The sequence below is a fragment of the Rana temporaria genome, chromosome 3, assembly GCF_905171775.1.
Source record: "Rana temporaria chromosome 3, aRanTem1.1, whole genome shotgun sequence".
NCBI classification, from domain to species: Eukaryota; Metazoa; Chordata; class Amphibia; order Anura; family Ranidae; genus Rana; species Rana temporaria.
In genome coordinates this window covers 183,558,835-183,580,148 of record NC_053491.1, presented here as the reverse complement: position 1 = coordinate 183,580,148, position 21,314 = coordinate 183,558,835, and the positions used below count along the sequence as shown (strand labels likewise).

The 21,314-nt window shown below is 38.9% G+C and overlaps 1 protein-coding gene across 5 annotated transcripts in view; it reads left to right on the top strand.

Moving 5' to 3' along the window:
* SYT1 (synaptotagmin 1) overlaps positions 1–21,314 on the top strand; it is a 738,111-nt gene that overhangs the window by 349,213 nt on the left and 367,584 nt on the right. For all 5 annotated transcript variants that reach the window (XM_040343936.1, XM_040343935.1, XM_040343939.1 and 2 more), the window contains one exon: positions 11,311–11,375. The gene's annotated coding sequence lies outside the window, so the exon portion shown is untranslated. The remainder of the gene's footprint in view (positions 1–11,310; positions 11,376–21,314) is intronic.

Here is a 21,314-nt window from a genome sequence, read left to right as displayed (position 1 = left end):
GGATGCCTACAAGACTGTTGTTTGGTCAGATTTAAGTGAGTTATTCCTAAGAATTACAGACCTACAGTACAAATCACCAAATTTCCTTGCAAATAATGGTACCGCTTTCAGCACCTTTTTTCTGAAAGAATCATACCGCCAGGGAGGTTAAACTACTTTCATGTGCAAATCAAATGTCACTCTTTTAAGTAATATAGCAATACAATATTAAAGAGGAACTTCACCTTCCCAAATGATTTTTTTCCACCCACTTATCCTTGGGATGGTTTTCTTTTGTAATCAGAAACAACCTCAGCAGACACTGTATTTTTCTCCTCTCTCACCCCAATGTCCTCATACAGACCATCTTCAGCCCACTAGGTCTCACTCTGAATAAGTCCTAGTAGTTTCAATTGATGATCCTGAATAGGCCAGGGGCCTGCAGTACCCCTTTTTGTGGCCGTGGACATTACTTGAAAAAAATATTTGATGATGGACTACTGATCCCAGCAGCCCTGACTTGCAAATCCTGCTCCCTCAGGCCGCATCGATTTGACACAAACTCCACAGTCTCTCCTCTGTCTCTACACCAAGCTCCTGTTCCAGGACACCTTTCCATGACCATGTCAGGAAAGGCTCCCTCCCAGCTCACCCTGGCCTGCCTCTTCCAGATCTCCACTGTGCTTCACTGACCGACTCCTGCCCTGAGTCCTTCCTGAAGGAATTACCCAGACATGTGGACCAACTGATTCTCCAGCTCCTGTTCCAGGACACTTCTCCATGACTGTGTAAGGAGAGGCTCCCTCCCAGCTCCCAAGCTCCTCTTCCGGATCCACACTCCCCCAGATGGGGGTGTTTCTCCTGCAAGCAGATTAACACGCCATCCTTCAGTTCACCCAGCTGACAACTCCCCACAGCAGGCTGACTAAGGGAATTCATAGGAGGCCCACCCCCTGCCAATCCTAGTTGGGGATTGATCAGAGCTCCTACATACACCCCATGCCACACCAACTCTCATCCCTGCCCTCTTTCCAGAACATTCTCACTGGAAACAGGGGAGGCACCCAAAAGCTGAAGTACATGTGAGTCACACCCACTGCTACACTAAACCACTCCCTGCCCCCAGATCAAAAACAAACAAAATGTACCTGCACTGGCAGCTTTACTCAACAACCTCACATCTCATATCTCTTAGTTTAAATCCTGGTGGACAAGTGTCTTTGTAATGAACAAGGCAACTATGTAACTTATAAAAGCTATACTTGTTTTCAAACCATTAATCCATCAATGTCATATTAATAACAGATTGCTGCAAGACGTGTGTTATCTATGCTTAAAAAGGGTTTCATAGAATAAACATTGTTGTGATTTTGCATAAAATATAAATGGGCTACAATTCTGTAGTTGTCTGCAACTGATAGTCATAGTAAAGGCAATGCAGAGGACATTGGGTAGTATTTGCTGTTGTTACAAAAATATTAATATTTATGTCAGAATAATATAACAAATTATTTAAACCGTGTTTATTTCAAATGATTACATTAAATTTGATGTTAAAGGTGTGCTATTGTAACTTTTTTAAATTTCACTGCTGAAATAAATACATGTCATATGTATTAAACATGAAATGATATATAATTTGCACATTAACAATGTGACATTCATAATGCAAAGGTCAAAATCGTTCACCCTTTCACTCTTTCACTCAGTCAGTATAGGAGAGCTATCTCTTCTTTGCTTTACTGAAAGCTGTCTTGTGCGTGTCCTTCACTTCTGTCTTCCCCATTAAACTAATTAGAATGGCTAAGCCTCAGGACCTCAGGGCCTTCTTACTTAGAAACATAAAGAAGATTTTCTGTTTTTCAGTTTCAACTGTTAATTCCTGTTCTCTTGAAGGCAAATAATAGTCTAATCTTATTTTCTTCTCATTTGTACCAAAACTCATATTATTAAATTTGCCATTACTGAAAAATAGTAACTGTGCTTAATAATCCGTATACATCAGATTTACCTGCTTAAAAAAAAGTCTCAATAGATTTGCATTATTATTAGTATTTATTAGGTTATATTTCACTGGGACTACATTAATAGTTTAAGCCACTGATGCTTCTTGAACACAATAGACTAAGAAGATGTCTGTTTTAAATCCCTAGGGGCATGACATCATCAGCAAAGGTCATTGTACTCCAGACTCTTGCAGGAAATGCATACCCCCGGGTCATGATATCAGAACATTTAATTCCCAGTGCAAAAGCAAAATGGATGAATAACCGCTGCTTATCAATTAACTGCAAAGCATCAGCCTGGGACTCCAGCAGCAATTTTTGAGCAGGTGTTCCCCTCTTTCATCAGAAACCTAATTTGTCTCAAAATATATTATAAAGAATATTTAACGTTAACAGAGACAAGGGGCTTCATCTACTTTCGTGTTTAACAAGGTGAAGTGGAATGATCTTAGACCTACTTTACACATGTCATCACGTGCAGGGACATTTCACGTAGATAGTGAAGGCTACTCTTCAAATGCTGTGAGTGTAAAAAATATTGCGCAAACTGAAATATAATATGGGTAGGCAGCCAACACACAAAATGTATTTGTGAAAGAATGTAAAAATATAAAGTGTAGCGCCAATGACTCAGCTCTACTCGGGATGCCCCAAATGGAGTAAGACACTCCTAAAAGGAATGAAAAAACAACGTGTATCCACACAGTGCTAGTGGGATAATGTATAGTATCACAAATGTGAAATATCAATCACAAAAAATAATAAAATTAAGAATATTAAATAAACCTGTAAATTGAACAAAGTGCAATAACACAAATTCAACCCAACACCATATTATACATGATCAATCTGTGTTATGTGTCCATAGAGATCAATCCAGCAATCAAAAGGTGTTTAATAGCCAAAAGAGGAGGTAGCAACTCTCCCAACTTGGCATATGAACCAGACACCCAGCATCAACATAAATTAATATGTGGAAGAATCTTTCCTGGTGGTCCTGGCGGCTTCCCTGGTAGTACAGTGTGGGCATCTGAGAGGGGGCTGCGCTGATAAACAATCAGCGTGAACCCCCCCTGTCAGGACAGACGCCGATCGGCTCTCCTCTACTCGCGTCTGTCAGACGCTAGTGAGGAAGAGCCGATCAACGGCTCTTCCTGTTTACATCGTGATCAGCCGTGATTGGACACGGCTGATCACGTGGTAAAGAGCCTCCGCCGGAGGCTCTTTACCGATGTTGGAGATGCAGGGTGTCAGACTGAGACCCCGCATCACCGATCACCATGCTGCGCGCCCCAACGGGCGTGCGCCGGCATGTTATCCTGCTGGACGTCAATAGACGTCCAGTCAGGATTACACAACCACTTCCCGGATGTCAATTTACTATTGACCGGGCGGGAAGTGGTTAAAGGAGGCCTTTTTTACTAAGTAGGTTGAACCTCTGTTCTTGTAGTAAATCGGTCTTATTCTATCTTACTTTTCAATTTTTGCTGGATTTGGAGATGCCGGTATATACTGAGTTGTGGCAATGTTGATAAATGCATATAGGTCTATTGGCATATTCTGATAGATATATATGAAAGCTAACAGTTGCTGAGGCAAATCATTTTTAAGATGTGCATGGCTTTTATGACAGCAGACCCAGGTATCAAAACAATGTTTATAGGCTTTTGAAGCTGCTTAATGAGCTGGCTTTGAAGACACGATTTTAAATGCTATGTGAGTATTGATTTTGTCCTTTGGAGTTTCATAATCACTGCAGTTTGATAGATGAGAAATATTAGTGAGAAGATAAGCCTAGCTGCAGTTTCTAAGTATGCTTACCTTTCAAGAAATAGTTTTATTTTCACAAACATGTCATCAGAACTTCAAAACCTTCATACATCCAACCCATTGCAATAAATTACTGGTTTTAAAGCAGTGAAGCATGTGCATGCATGCAAACATATACGCTACTTGTGGATACAGTATATTTTGAAACACATTGAATATATTGATTCAAACTATGAATTCATTAGAATGATCTTGACCCTTAGAATGAACTTTAGAAAATGACGTTCATTGAATTTAATACATGATCAGTTCAGGTTAAAATCCATATGCAGCACCTTGGTAGAATGTATCCTATGGACAGGTTTTAAACACATTTTCATAGATATTTTAATCAAGAATACCACAAATCATGTTTCCCATATATAACAGTAATTTTATATTTTTTAAACAAAGTGAATTATTACAAATGTGCAGTATGTATTATTTTTGTTGCTTGTGAAAAAGTAATTGTAATTCACAGCCTTTCTGGTAAAGGTAAAATGTTAAAGGTAAATCTGTAAAACTGATATGAACAACCCCCCCCCCCCCCCACACACACACACACACACACACACACACACACACACACACACACACACTTGCTGGCTCCACTTCAATACCAGTACATTAAGATGGACATTGCTGTTTTTATCACTGTAAATAAAGCTGCAGTTGTTCAATCACAGGCTCTTCCAATCTAATGCAGATTGGAAGAAACAGATTGAGTTCTCTGTCTATCTCTAGCCATCAGGGGAGGTAGTGAAGTCTATTTACATCCCAGATATCTCCATGATTTTGACACGTCACCCCTGCGTATAGCGCCACATAAGGGGCTTATTGTTATATTAATAATAGTATAATATTATATTACTAAGTAACATTGGCCATTTGCACAGCTATCATGGGATTCAGCAGTACCATCATTTTATCTTGAAATGTCCTGCACGTTCAGAAAATGTATGGTTTAGGGGTTTATTTTGCAAACTTTCAAGGCTGTACACTACATTTGAAAAAAAGCTACAATGTCTGATTTCTGATAATAGAAAAAGTAACAATAGACTTTTCTTTGCAACTTAATCCTTTTAAATAGTTGACTAATCCCATGGATCACTTATCCCCTTGGCTATTGATTGCTCTAATTATGCAGAATTTTTATCAGGACTTTTCTCTTCTATACCACTGACACAATATTGATCGACCACTTCTATTTATATAACCATACATTGTCCTGCATCATCACAATGATGAACCAAATAGGAACACTCTAGGGTAACAACAGGGTATAGACTTCATGCTACATAGCTAATCTATTGATCAATGGTCCATTTAAATGCTGTAGTGCTTTACAGCAGACCAAATATGATACTCTACTGAGACAACAGTGAACCGCATTATTAATTTTCTCTACAAAGAAAAGATCAGGAATTTCATGATTTATTTTAACTTCTTTCCGCCTGGTCAATGTTTTTCTGGCAGGACACGTGGTTACATTCTCCTTGTGCACCTTGCCTCTGGGGCCCACCGCAGCGTGACATGTGACAGCTGTGTCCAGTGAACACAGTGAATCATGGTGCTCGATACTGGGGCTGCTGTAAATGGCCCAGGTATCATGTGATCACTGTGACCAATTAAAGCGATCGTAGGTAAACAGCTTACTTACTTTTGCAACCTCTGTGATTGGTTACAGTGATAACACGGTACAGGGTCAATTACAGCAGCCTTGTACCACATGATAGCTATAACCAATCACAGCAATCACAACAGTAAACAATGTGTCGTGAATCCATTCGATACAGTTAAAACCATTGCTTTTACAGTGACCATCACTGCTTTAAGCAATTATAGTGTAAGAAAAAAATTATTGGTCAACCTCCCAGAGTAGTACAGTCTCACTATGGTGACAATATGTGAAAGAAAATGATAAAACAGTAAAAAAAAAAAAAGTAAAAAAAAAAAAACAATCCACTGCAACACTTGTCCCAGTGTCCCTGATCACTGCCACACCAGCCATATTGTCCCTAATCACTGCCACCCCAGTTAGTGTCCCTGATCATAGCCACATCAGTTACAGAGTCCCTGATCAGTTGCTGTGTCACCATAAGTACTTGCTCACTGTGCAATGCTCTCTAAAGAGCCATCCATGTTCGGGTGGCTCTTTGGAGAGCTTTTGACAGGCAGCAAGGAGGTATTTCATTGCCTCCTCACCACCTGCTTTAAACCCTTGGACCTCACACAAGCAACTCAATTCACTTAAATGGATCATGATCAGTGAGTGTACAGGGGGTATAATTCCTTCCACAGCCCTGAAGTAAAACATTGCAGCCACAACAGGAGTACACCCCCAGCCACTGCCTTTGTATCTAAAAGGGGTAGCAGTCAAGGGTGGTACAATTTAGGCTCAACTGCAATGTTTTACTGCCCCGCAACTTCATGTTGCGTCAAATCACAGTTCTCGGATCACCACCACACCAGCCATAGTGTCACCAGACCAGTGTAGCTAAACTCAGTGGGCTAGATTCAGGTAGGGGGACGTAGGTTTATGCGGGCATAGCGTATCCTATTTATGCTACGCCTCCGCAACTTAGACGGGCAAGTGCAGTATTCACAAAGCACTTGCTCCGTAAGTTGCGGCGGCGTAGCGTAAATCTGCCGGCGTAAGCGCGCCAAATTCAAATTGTCAGGAGGTGGGCGTGTTTTATGCAAATAAAACATGACCCCACGTAAATGAAATTTTTCACGAACGGAGCATGCGCCGGCCGTGAACGTATCCCAGTGCGCATGCTCCTTATCACGTCGCAAATAGTTAATGCTTTCGACGTGAACGTAATTTATGCAATGCCCTAATTGCGAACGACTTACGCAAAGGACGTAAAAAATTTAAAGTTCGATGCGGGAACGACGTCCATACTTAACATTGGCTATGCCTCATATAGCAGGAGTAACGTTATGCCGGAAAAAGCCTTACGCAAATGACGTAAAAAAATCCGCCGGGCGCACGTACGTTTCTGAATCGGCGTATCCAGCTCATTTGCATATTCTACGCTGAAATCGACGGCAGAGCCACCTAGCACCCACCTTAAATATGCACCCTAAGATACGATGACGTAAGAGACTTACGCCAGTCGGATCTTAGCCTAATTTTGACGTATCTTGCTTTCTGAATACAGAAAGAAGATACGCCGGCGCAGATTTGAATTTACGCGGCGTATCAATAGATATGCCAGCGTAAATTCTTTCTGAATCTAGCCCATTGTTCCTAATTTGTCTGTTTATTGACCACGTTTCTGTCTGTTGTCTGGGCCAATCCTTTGCCCATATGCTGACCATTTCTCTGCCTGGTTTGAATGGACCCATCTGCACATCCCGCTGGCTATATTTCTGTGAGACACCAGTCCCAGCCATCCCCTGCAGACAACTGCAGTCCTGGAACCACAGAATGTTGTTCTTCCTTGACCTCCTGTACTTCTTGGCCAGTAAACATGGCATTCCTGGTGACAGCCTTGTACTAGTTGGCTAGGCCTGCTTGGCTTATAGGAAGAGGTACTGCTATAGGTGATGTTACATAATCCAAACATTGGGAAAGCCTCACACATGTGGTATTGCTATACTCAGAAGGAGTAGCGGAATGTATTGTTAGATGTCATTCTAAGCATGCCAATGCTGTGAGTGAGAATAACCTTTTTAAATTGACAACATTGTGTTCAAAATAAATCATTTTAATTTTCATTCTGCATTTTCCAAAAAAATGTGGCAAAAAAATGAAGCCTTAAAAAAACTCACCATGCCTCTTAGAAAATAACTTTTTGCTTTCCAAAACTTGTTTGCTTTTCAAAATATGGTAATTTTATGGGCGTTTCCACTGTTCTGGCACTCCAGGGCCTCTACAAATGTGATACTGTAGGTAGTCAAGAAATGTGATGCATAATTTATGCTTTTTGAAAGGCCAAAGGTGCTCCTGGATTTTGGGCCCATCTAGACTGTGAAAAAGACCCATACTGTGATATTCCAATACTCTAATTACACCCCAGTGTTTTGTCTACTATTTTCCTGTCTCATATTGTCAAACAATCATGTATGTAAAACGTTGGGGGTGACTGTGTCCCTTTCTACTGCACATCACCCACAAACTGACTGTCAAACCAAACTGAACCAGACCCTCAAAACCTACCTTTGGCATTATGTCCATTCATTTTATAATGTAATTAGTCTGAATATCTACCTTTAGCTGAACTTGCCATTAACTCTCCTTGGCATGTTGTCTTTTATTCCATGCACTTCCCCGTGTTGCATCCTTCCTTTGGTGTACTGGCAGGAGGCTTATGAGTAAAGGTTGTCTTACTACACTGGAGGAAGATGTGCCTGCCTCTACAAAAGGCATTAGGGAAATTGAAATACTGTTCTGATACATTAAGGCCATATGCATATACCTCCATATGCAGTGGTAAATAATAATATTATAATAATAATGTGAGACTGCAGCAACCTTCTTCTTCTAAGTTGGGCCCATGTGTATTAGTCCCTACAGGAAACTCTAGACTTTAAATGTTTGCCTGATTCCTGGACTACTCTCTTTGTCAGACGATTTTGGATTACTCTGCCAGTCTGTATGACCCTGCTTGTCCCCAACCATGCTTCTGAATTCTGACTTTGTGCCTTGCTGTCAAGGCTTGTTTCTGACCTGGTCTGCCTGACTATACTACATTTTAACCCCCAGCCCAAGCTCCACTCTGGACTAAACCTTTCAACAGGTACCTTACAGTATTGGGTATTAGTTATGATACAAATTCTGGTTGCTGTGGGATACATAAGTTGAAGCTAACCTTTGTCTAAACAGCTAAATATTCATTGAAAATACATACAGGGGTACTTTATTTTCTGCAAAAACTTTAAAATCGTAAATTTGTTCAGCCACTTCTTTTATTCACATATCTCTTCCACACTGATTATATGGGTGATTCTGCTTTCTGTCTTACAGATAAGAAACATTGCTAATTGCACAATGAATATGCAGCAGCATAATGATGAGGTCATCCCTCTGCTCTCCTCTTTAGTATATACAGTAAATTCACAATATTAGACTAACAACATTATTCAAAGCGGTAACATAATAAAGAAAATTTAGTTTTAGGACTTCCATTTTTAACGAGGTAATACAACGAAAGTAAAGCTGGGTGCACACTATGAGAAACTCGGATGCAAAAATTCTGTATAAGGCCCCTTTCACACTGGGGTGGGAGGTGCGGTGGCGGCATAGCGCCGCTAAAAATAGCGGCTCTATACTGTCGGAATTTCCGTGGGATTCGATAAAGGGTTAATACCGCCTGCAATATGCCTCTGCAGAGGCACATTGTGGGCGGTATTACCACGGTTTCCCATTGTTTTAAATGGGAAGGAGCGGTGAAGAAGCGGTATACATACCGCTCCTCTCATCGCTCCAAAGATGCTGCTTGCAGGAGATTTTTTCATCTCCTGCCAGCGCATCGCCTCAGTGTGAAAGCCCTCCGGCTTTCACATTGAGGTTGCTGGGTAGGAGTTTTTCAGCGCTATTTTTAGCGCTGTACCGCCTGAAAAACTCCTCAGTGTGAAAGGGGTCCAAGGCATAATCATTCCATTTTTGTAAAATGTGTGCACAACTTTCAACATCTGATTCAGACTTTCTAAAATAAAATTTACGAAGGGACTAACTCCAAAGTTTTCCTTGTATGTGAACAGAACGAACGATTTTCACTTAAAGCAGCATTCCACCCAAAAACGGAACTTCCACTTTTTGGAATCCCCTCTCCGGTGTCACATTTGTCACCTTTCAGGAGGGAGGAGGGAGCAGATACCTTCCGGGCATAGATCACCAAGGTGACCTATGCCACATCCATCGCCTACTTCATCCCCCCATCTGTCTTATGGGAGACACACAGGTCCCAGAAAACAGCAGGAAACAGTGGGATCGGGCAGTGCAACTCGCGAATGTGCAGTAGGAAACCAGGATGCAATGCCGCAAGGCTTCACTTCCCGATCCCCTTACCGAAGATGATGGTGCCTCCACCCAAGAGGCAAGGGACAGATCGGCTTTGGGTGCTGACATTGCGGGCGCCCAGGACAGGTAAGTGTCCTAATATTAAAAGTCAGCAGCTGCAGTATTTGTAGCTGCTGACTTTTATTTTATTTTTTTCGGCAGAACCCCGCTTTAATGTGTACGGTTTTCAAACGAGAAAAATATGATAAACAGCAAATGGTCAGAAACCATAAACAACAAGAAAAAGCCCTTGCCATACATTAATTTTTATACATTATTTTCATCCTTGGTTCCAACTTGCTGTGAAACATCTAGGAAAACCAAAGCCTTTGACCCAATTTTCTTATAGTAGTGTGTACCCACCTTAAGAATCTCAGTGATTGACAAATTTCACAGTAAATTGTGCATATTCCTCAGTATAGTTTAGTAAGTCAAAATCTAGAAATTCCTAACAGGCAATCAGAAACAATATTTTACTAAACACACTTTAGTAAGCTAAATTCTGTTTATCTCCTTTGTTGCTTTTATATGGTTCTGCACTATATATCACATGTTTGTTGCTTACAATACATTAAAGTGGTTGTATAATCATTTTGTTAACTTTTACCTACAGGTAAGCTTATAATAAGGCTTACCTGTAGGTAAAAAAAAATATTTACGGTTTAGGAGATATTTCCCTTGCAATGAGCCACTGACTGCAGCGGCGCATGCATGAGAGTGACGACATTGCGGCTCCAGCCACGCACAGCGCTAGAGCCGCGATACTCGTAAGACACACCGAGGCAACATGTCAGCTGGACCAGGTGAGTTACCGATGCCTCGTTCTAAGGTATGTTTTTTATAATGAGCTATTATGCTGTGCATACTAGCTCATTATGACTTTTGCCTTACAGGGTTCTAAAAAAAAAAAATTCACAGGGTATACAACCGCTTTAATACCTTCTACCAATCTACTTTTGTGTTCTGTGAATTCTGTTAATATACTTTTAAAGGAATACTAATACTAAAGTTTTTCTTTTTTTATGTATTTAAGCATACCAGGGCATTTTTTTCAGCAGGAACGTAGGGAAACGCAGTTCCAACACCTCCAACACTGAATGTATGCAATGGCAAGGGGCGCTTGGGTGTGATGGAGGGTCTATTGGTTCTTGCACATATTCTCTGAGAAAAAAATCCCTGCTAAGAACAATAAGGCCATGGTGATCCTATAATTTGATCATTGCTCCCTCACATTGATGCATACTCATGTATGCCTGTTACATCTCTGTTTCATTGACTTGGAAAATCTCCTGGCAGAATAAAAATTACTGAGGTGTATTACAATTTGTTCTGTGGCCTCCTTAGCAGTTCCCTTTTTTATGGGGGGTTGCTGAATGATGTAGTTCTTTATACTGTATCTTTTTTTGTGTAGGAAGCAGATCTAACTTTGAACTTGAATGAGAAAAATATTTTTTAGTTATTATATATTACATACATGTAACTTTTTTTAATCTTTCCTTTGTGTAGGGAGCAGATCAAACTCTGAACTGGAACTAGAAAAAAGAAGGGATTTTACCAATCATATTTAAAAGGTATAGTAAAAATGTGCCTTTATTTTAAAGAATGGAAATAGTGAATGTTTGCCTTTGAAAATAATACCATTTATTCCACTATATAAAATTAAAAAGCATTGCCTGTTGGAAAGGGCTGCATGCTGTCTTAATGTAGCCATGAGGCATCCTGATGTTTGTACTATTTATAGAATTCATAATAGATTGTAATCCTATTACAAAGTCGCTTGGTCTGGTTTATCTGGTGCCTGCTCTTGTTATAGTTCAGCACTTTTATATAATACAAAACATAATTTTATTTCCAGTTGAATAATTTATTGCTCATTAGTGAAGAGTCAGTCTTCCTTCCTTTGTATTCTTGCTTTTGATTCCTGCTAACAAAGAACATTCTCTATTAGTTGTATTATTTACATTCTGTTAAATGAAACAATGAACACAAATAACATCAAATATATTTATGCACAATTTTACCAATGTATATCATGGTATATAAGATATTTTGTGTTGCCATATTGTCCTGTACTCAAGCACAGCTAACTTTTAAAGGCTTGAAATAGTTGCTCCTAACAGATGGTATTTGTATGCTTGCCAGCTGTGCCTGTAGCATATTATCTTTTAATTGCCTAAAGGTATGGCATATATAACTTTTTTCTAAAAATGCTTTACTTTTGTATCTCTTCTCCTAGAAATACAAAATGCAGCACAATAGGGAAAGTTAAAACAAATCCTTTATAAAACTGTTTTGCAGCTATTGTTTAAAAAAAAGTATGAATAAAACGTATTTGCAAAATAAAATGAAAACTGTATTAAGGGCTTTCCTTTGTTGATTCCCAAAAATGGTTGATTGTACCCATTTTGTTTTACAGCCATGCTTTGAAATATTTAAACATTTTATACATTTTTGGGAAAAGCTGTTTTTCAGATTGTATAATTCCTATGCAATGGTTGCTACTTATTTTATTCATAAATATAATCAACATTCATTATCCCAGGAGAGTGAAACCTAACTTAAAATGTGGACATCTGCAAGAACACATGATTATATACCATTTTGCCTATTTTTGTAGTGGGCTCATGACCACTATACTTTTTCCTTGGCTCAGCTTGAAAGCCTGTGGGTAGAGCCTATGGGTAGACCAGTAGGCCTGGTGGCTTGGAATGTCACAGGCGGACTGCAGGAGACTACAGGTCTGTTTCCCTTACTTTTTCTTGCAGAACATATCAAATAAAAACATTTTCTTCATAAATTTAGACCAAAATGTATTCTATAGGGGAAATAGTGTAATATTGGCATGGGGTTCCCCTTAAAATCCATACCAGACCCATTCGTTACTATTTCATTTGGTAATCCGAATACATCTGAATGTCTGAATAACCATACATTTTTCAGAATTTGTATTCATACCAAAACTAATTGCACATGTCTAGCATATAATCTGTGCATATGCAAAAACAAAGATAGTGGAGTCAGGACTTTAGATGAGGCATAAAGGTGTAATGAATAGAATATACGAAAAACCTTGAATATCAGAGTTTCCTATGGATTGGCATGATACGGTATAAATGAACCAGTAATCATGTTACATTTATGATACAGAAATGTAATCAGAAAAGAGCAATTCATAATCATCATTAATTTAATAACACATGATTAGTTAGGGAACATGATTAATGACATACAAACATAATACTAAATAAATACATCAAGAACTGATCAATAAATAAATAAGCTACATGGTCAACATGTGCAACAATAAATAAGCGATGATATAAGTTTATGTAGTGCATCCAAGGATGTGTACTCTACGCGTTTCGTGGGTGCCTGCCACTCACCACTCATCAGTATTATGCCAATCCATAGGGAACTCTGAGGCCCCGTACACACCAGAGGATATCCGCTGGAAACGGTCCGCCGGACCGTTTCCAGCGGATAAATCCTCTGGCGGATTTGGATCTGATGGCTGTACTCACCATCAGATCAAAATCCGCGCGGAATCCATCCGCGGTGATGTGTCGCGCCGTCGCCGCAACGATGACGCGGCGACGTGCACGTCGCTGGAAGGTAAAGACTTCCACGCATGCGTCGAATCATTACGACGCATGCGAGGGAGGGGAGCAGACGGATTGATCCGGTGAGTCTGTACAGACCACCGGATCAATACGCTGGACAGGATTCAAGCGGATAGATTTCTTAGCATGCTAAGAAATTTTTATCCGCTTGAAATCCATCGGCTGGATTTTTTTCCGCCGATAAATGTCCGCTCGGACGTACACACGACCGGATCTATCCGCTGGAACTGATCTGCAGATAAATCCCAGCAGATAGATCCGGTCGTGTGTACAAGGCCTGACATTCAAGGTTTTTCATATATTCTATTCATTACACCTTTATGTCTCATCTAAAGTCCCGACTCCACTATCTCTTTGTTTTTGCATAACATATTTAGGGATGGAGGTATTCTGGTGTGTTTTTAGGCTGGGATGGGTCTCACCCTCTTTCCATAATCTGTGCATAGTTTCACATTCATTGGAGGCATGTTGACCAATTCAGCAGCAGTCTGGCTCCCCCCTTTCTCTCTCTGGCAGAGTGAGAGGTTATCATCAACCCTTGTGTGAGAGAGGGGTGGTCTGGTGTTTGTTTACCTAAAGTGTTCACACTCATGAGCAACATGATTGCTTCACAGTGATCACACTGGTACAGAGTCATTATGATAGACTCTGTATATTTTGCCTGTGATCTGGTCTCAATCACAGGCATTTGGCACACTGGCCAGCCATGTGTTCTTTCTAAAGTGATGCTTGTTAATGGTTCTCCAGAATATTGGGTTTACTTACCCACTTTTTTTTTTTTTTGCAATAGCACCATAGTAAGGTGTTTAAGATATACCTGTAGTAATTTTAATGTTACCACATTTTCTTCAGAATTCTACATCAGGCACCTCTAAATGCCAAAAAATTGCCTAAAATGATATGCAAAGCACCATGGTAACACCAAAGCATGTGATTCTCTAATATGTCCTCTAATACCTCATTGACTAATGTGAATTGGGTGGGAGAAACAAAAAAGTCATAAACTTGTTAAAATTTGGACAGAATTTGCATCATAGGGCTCTCTGGGTTTTGAATAATTTCAGAAAACTCTGGAAATAAACATGCGTGTGTTCCTGCACCTGGTGTTGCCATGTATTAAGCCCCTGGGGTAGTTTAATGGGGCTAAATACCATAGGCATTTTGTAAGAACTTAACAAACTATGGATGCATTGTGCCACTTACTTTAAATACAATACTTTTATCTCTTTACTTGATTTAGCACATGTTCAAATGTGTTAAAGCTCTACAAAATGACCATTAGGCATAGATACTGAAATTCAGCAGGGTTAAATTAGATTTGTTACATCTTGAAACCAAAGTCCCTTTGGTAGTTGGGATAGACTGTAAAGCTGCAAAAAGAAAAGGAGAGCAAGATGCACACTGCAATTTTTCATAGTTATTGCTGGTGACACTTCTAAACTACTAGAATGCAAGCCTGGGAAAGCTTATAAATTAGACAAATGAAAGAGTTTCTCGACTGGTTCAAAAGAGCCAACAAATATGTGGAACAAATAAACCTTAATAATGCAAGGCTAGCTGACAAATGGCTTCATCTAGTCACCTAATATGTTCTTATATACAAAGAGACAGAGAGACATGTCTCATGGACAGCTCAGCACTCAAGCTTCTATATTTTGAACGAAATATGACATATTCATGAACCAGAGCTAAAATATTTTGACATCCACAATGAAAATAACAAAATAAGTGTTATCGGTTGCTATATATATATATTTACAGTGTATATATACATTTTATTTAGGCCTTTCATTTACATAATATATGTTAGATATATTTTAAAAACACAGTAACTCTTGGAATATTTTGCTATTGATTTTATACTATCAAATTTGATTTGTCCAAACCATTAAGCGCAATTCCAAGAAAAAAGTAAAACCAATTAGTCTCCGATGCAGGTTTGCATTGTCCACTATATCCACTATATCCACAAAACACACAGACTCACTCATGAAGTCAGTAGACATGTATCTACCAATGCCTATCATTGCATCCTGCATCCCCAATTATATTCTAATTATCAAGACCGTTTTGGATCTGTTTGGTGGCTGTAAGCAACAATTTAATAAGGAATTTTGTGAGTAACAACCACAATGAAAATGCTCCAGCATCACTAGCCGTCACATTTTAGGATCACCAAATTAACAATAAAAAGGAGTAGGGTACACTTGGGTATTACAGCAATGATGGATGTGTTCATCTCAAGGCTTAATTTTTTTTTTTTCAGTTGAGTACTGTTATATAATTCTCCTATACAAAGGAAATTTTAAACATCAAATGGCCATTAAAAGATTACTTACTGCCATAACATTGATAAAGAACAAATTAAAGATTTTAGGAATTTTGGGCCTCATGCACCAAACATTTCTGGAAAGAGTGTTTCTGTTTCCCATAACAACCACTTAGATTACATACAGTCAGTATGTCATTAAACAGTGCAGATTACCTATACGAGTAAGGGCAGAGATTCTGTTTGGGAAGTAGTGAAATCGTTTTTAGGACTGCACAGCTTAAATCTATTTTTCTTTTTAGAAATGTATATTTATTATCAGTAAATGTAAACACTTGACTGTGTCTTGTCCAATCAGGTTGTACTTTATTACAATAAAATTCGTCAATCTCATGGCTATTGCCTTTCTATGTTTTTTAATCTTTAATTAAAAAAAATGTGGGTCTCTTCTACTCTATGATACCATTTTAGAACTCCATGTAAATGTCTGGCATTTCCAGCCACTGGAGGGTTTCTGTGTTGCCCCCTGTCATGATGATCACAGCTAAAAGCACCAGCTTAATGCTGTTAAATAATTTCTGGTGCTCCAGGAGGAGAATCTTAGCTTTTCAGGTCAGGTTCTTTTAAACTACAAAGTTTCCCATTGATCAAATACGGTTTTTAAGAATTACCTTGTGGAAAGTAGAACCAGTAATGGGCAGTCACTAAAATTAATTGCTACCGAGATTCATTTAGTTATAGCTGAGAACTCTGAAGATAATGCCAATATGAAGATAGTTTTTCACTAGATTTTACCTTATTTTTTTTTAGAATCCAAACTAAAATAAAATTAAAGCAGGTTGTTGACTTTGGTAAACTAGGCTACATACAGTAATAATTTACCTGTAATATTTTTATAGTCATTTAAAAAAAAAAGAATTGGGTCTTATGCCACTGTGGTAAACATAAATCTGTGATGCTATTTATACTCCCATAGCAATGCTCACAAAGCATTAAATTAGGGTTCTAGGAGTATGGTTCCAAATAACCAGAAACAAACCTAGATTGTATGTACATATTAAATATGCAAATTACAAATAATATAGCCATATTACAATTTTAGTAATACATATTTTCATAAATGTGTTTATGGTACTCTTTACTACCCACACTTAGCTTTTCTTCTAGTACTCCTTCTGCCCATGGCCTAGTAGATCAGAATCAGGAAAAGTTTTTTGCCCATATCATGTGAGGCTTCCTTAATTCTTCTATGTGCAAACTGTGAATTTTATTTAGCATGATATTAAAGATCTGGAATGCATATTTTAAGGGTGTCCCTTAACCATTTTGCACCTGAAACAATTATTTGGAGATATTTAACACTTTTCAACAAATCTCAGGTTAGAGCATTTTACTCTAGCAGTTATCAGCAGGCTATCAAGGACTGCCTCCAATCTTTTTTTGCCATAAGTAATGATCAAAGTGTAAGCTTCTCTGAATATTTCTATTTGTAAAGTGTGTCAAGTTTTAGTTACCCGAAGCATGATCTTTATTGGCTATTGAGGACTATTTACTGTTCTAAATGTCCATCAATGTAACAGCTAAGATTTAAAGATCAATAGACAGAGGTAATTATTGACATGAATAGGTTTATAAATGAACATACTGTATTAAAAGCACCAGTGGTAAAACAGATGAATATAGTATGGCAGCTAAGTGGCTAGCATGCGCACTTGCTATGCAGCTCTGGGGCTGAGTTCAAATCACATCAGGGACGCTATCTGAATTGCGTTTTTTTGTACTTCCCATATTTGCATGGATTTCTCCCCACAACTGTAAAACATCTGGTAGGTTAATTGGACAGGGACTGATTCCATTTACAGTACTCTGAAAAGTACTACGTAAAATGTCTGCATTATATAAATACAGGATAATTGGTATCAAATAAGTGTATTTATTATTCAATGTATTTAGGAGGTGCAAATAGTTTAACACAGTGGGTAATTATTTATTGACTTCAAACTGATTCTAATTTGGTTTTAATATTACTGTTTATTGGCGTATAACACTCACTTTTTGGGCCAGATCCTCATAAGGGATACGCCGGCGTATCCCTGTTTCTATCTTTGGAACTGATCCAAACTGGAACTGATCCAAACTGATCTTACGTCGATCCTCAAAGCTTTTTCACGTTCGCTACGTCGCCGCTACGTTAGTTTCCCGTCGCTTAGTTACACTTTTGTAAACCAGCCCTACTTTTACACAGCAGGCGTACTGCTGTGTAAAGTATGGCCGTCTTTCCCGCGTCGAATTTTTAAATTTTACGTCGATTGCGTAAGCCGTACGGGAATACGGAAATACGCTACGCGCCACGCCGATCAAAAAATGATGTCACGTCGGGAAATTTGCGTCACAAGCATGCGTAGTACGTCCGGCGCGGGAGCGCGTCTAATTTAAATGGGACTCGCCCCATTAGATTAGGAACACCTTGCGCCGGACGGATTTGAGTTACACCGCCGCAAATTTGCAGGTAAGTGTGTTGTGGATCGATACCTAACTTAGGAAATTTGCGGCAGTGTAACTTAAAACTGTTAAATTACGTTGCGCTACGGGGCTGTGGATCTGGCCCTTTATCCCTGAAAATAGAGGGTAAACTGTGCCTGCGTGTTATACGCAGGGGCTATGGAATATTTTTTCCTGAAACTTCCCTCTTAAAGTTAGGTTGCGTGTTATACGCATGTGCGTGTTATACGCTGATAAATACGGTAAATTCTATTCGATTATTGGAAAAAATTAATTAGGCAGGCCATTTTGAATAGAAGAGGGTTGCTCTAAATTTGATAGAATTTGTACACTTTCTTTAATATTGTTTTACTTTTCTTTTTAAAAATAGAATTTGCCAAAGGACTGTTTATAAATAGTTTCTATGTATTTTATTCACAAAAAAACATAAAAAATAAAAGAAAAACATCTTAGTAACAATATTCTTGGGTAAACTGAAGATTTGGCTTGGAGAAGCTACAAACTGTCTTGAACATTGCAGAACAAATCCAGATGAATGTGACTAACTACTACTAGCAATATTCTTACACTATTAGTTGTCTATCGTCTGAGTAACTAAAATATTACTTGGCAAAAAATATATCTACACACCCTAATGAGATATAGGCATTAGCAGCGCTAAACTCGTGTATCAGTCCCAGGAAGATATTAATTTTAAACACATAATAAAATATAAATTCATTATAAACAAGAATAAAAAAGTATAAAGTCTCTGTAGAGTAATGAGCTGTAACAAATTCACCAACAGTTTGTGGGGGAGTGTTGAAAAAATTGTAATTATAATTAATTCCTCAGAATCTTCATCCCTTCACCACACCACGTGGGGTATTGCTCCCTTAAGATTTTACACTCACCAGAAATCAGGTGATAATCAGCCACAAATAATCAGACTTCCTCCTCTGGTCATTGGATCATGGTACTGACTACCATTTTAGCTTCTAACGTAATTTCACCAGTAGGGATGAGCTGACCACCCCCCCATTTGGTTTGCACCAGAACCTTTGAACGGACCGACCGTTCCCATTGATGTCTATAAGACTCGAACGTTCTAATTCAAAAGTGCTCATTTTAAATCCTAATATGCAAGTTATTGTCGTAAAACGTCTTTAAAAACCCGGGTCTTGCCCCAGGGAACATGTATCAATGGAATTTTTGTTTTTAAAACGGTAGTTTTTTCTGGAGCAGTGATTTTAATGATGCTTAAAGTGAAAAAAAAAGAGAAAAATTCCTTTAAAATCGTACCTGCTGGGTGTCCATAGTATGCCTGTGAAGTGGCACGTGTTTAGAACTGTCCCTGCACAAAATGACATTACTATAAGAAAAAAATATTTTCAAACTGCTTGCGGCTTTAATGTAATGTCTGGTCCCTGCAATATGGATGAAAATCCTTGAGAAAAATAGCAGACACAGACAATACACACACCGCGTAGCTTTAGGTGCACACTGCAGAGGACAATCAGTACACACCACATAGCTTTAGGTGCACACTGCAGAGGACACAGGCAGTACACACACCACATAGCTTTAGGTGCACACTGCAGAGGACACAGGCAGTACACACCATGTAGCTTTAGGTGCACACTGCAGAGGACACAGGCAGTACACACCACGTAACTTTAGGTGCACACTGCAGAGGACACTACGTGAGAATACTGCAGCTAGCACAATCACCTGCCTGTCAGTAAATTAGGAAGTGCAGATCTAGCTAAACTATACAGTGTATAAATATATATACAACACCTGGGATGCATATATATCCTCTACAACACTGTAACTTTAACTGACTTGCCTGCCTGCTCTATCTATCTACTAAAAATGACACTCTCTCTCTCTCTCTCTCTGTCTTCTCTCTTTTAACCACCGCAACACACTACACAAGGCCGACCTGCAGGCAGCCTTTTATAGTGTGGGGCGTGTACTAAACCCCCTGAGCCATAATTGGTCAAAGCCACCCTGGCTTTGGCCAATTATGGCTCTCCGTTTTTTGCAAGCTGTGATTGGCCAAGCATGCGGGTCATAAAGCATGCTTGGCCAATCATCAGCCAGCAATGCACTGCGATGCCGCAGTGAATTATGGGCCGTGAAACGCAACTCGAATTTGGCGCGAATGTCTCAAAACTTTCGTAATTCGACGAACGATCAAACATACGATGTTCGAGTCGAACATGAGTTCGACTCGAATACGAAGATCATCCCTATTCACCAGTATTGGGTCTGTATGGGTTCACACTGTGTTCTATAATGGAATGCCAGACTCCAATAAATTGCTACTGGATCCCAAGCTCTTGAGTGATCATGCCCAAAGGATAAAGAAGCTCTCATAGTATAATTCCATTTTAAACTGTTTTTAATTAAACCCCAAATCCCCCCTTACATATTGCACTTACAAATATAGGATTAAAAACAAGCATGTAAATAGTAGCTTGACTGCTTGGTGTCACTCCACCGCTCCTAGTATTGATAGGATCGCGGCGATGCCCAGGTTGAGCGCCATGAGGGTAGACAAGCTGAGTGGCCAAATAGCTTCACTCTAACGTGTATCGTACCATACATTGCATTAATACCTCCACCAAACGTGTAATGCAATTTTGATAGTGAAATATACTAACTATATGATATGCTCTAATGTCTCTGGATGGATCCATGAATGGGTTTGTGCTTCATTTAGCGCTTCAAAACCACCACAATATATAACTGGATACACCTTCTTTATGAATTTCAACAATTAATTTGATATATTATCTCATTCTAAATGTGTTATATGAATCCATCTAAAACATAAATACTGAATAAAACATAAAAAATACATAATTAAAAACATCTATAATTCATAATTAAAAATATTTAAAAAATCCAAACGATTACTATTCAATAATTGATGTACTGCAAACCCCATAAATTTATATGTAAAGCCAAAATAATAAAAATCTATATTAATAGTCACTAATGAAAAAGTTTAAATCCAGCTCAATGTTAATACCTTTTGAACTTAAAGCGTCAGTCAAAAAAATCCATTTAGTCTCGCATTTTGACAGTTCCCTAAATCTATTTTCACCTTGCCAAAGAGGTTTGGTCCTATA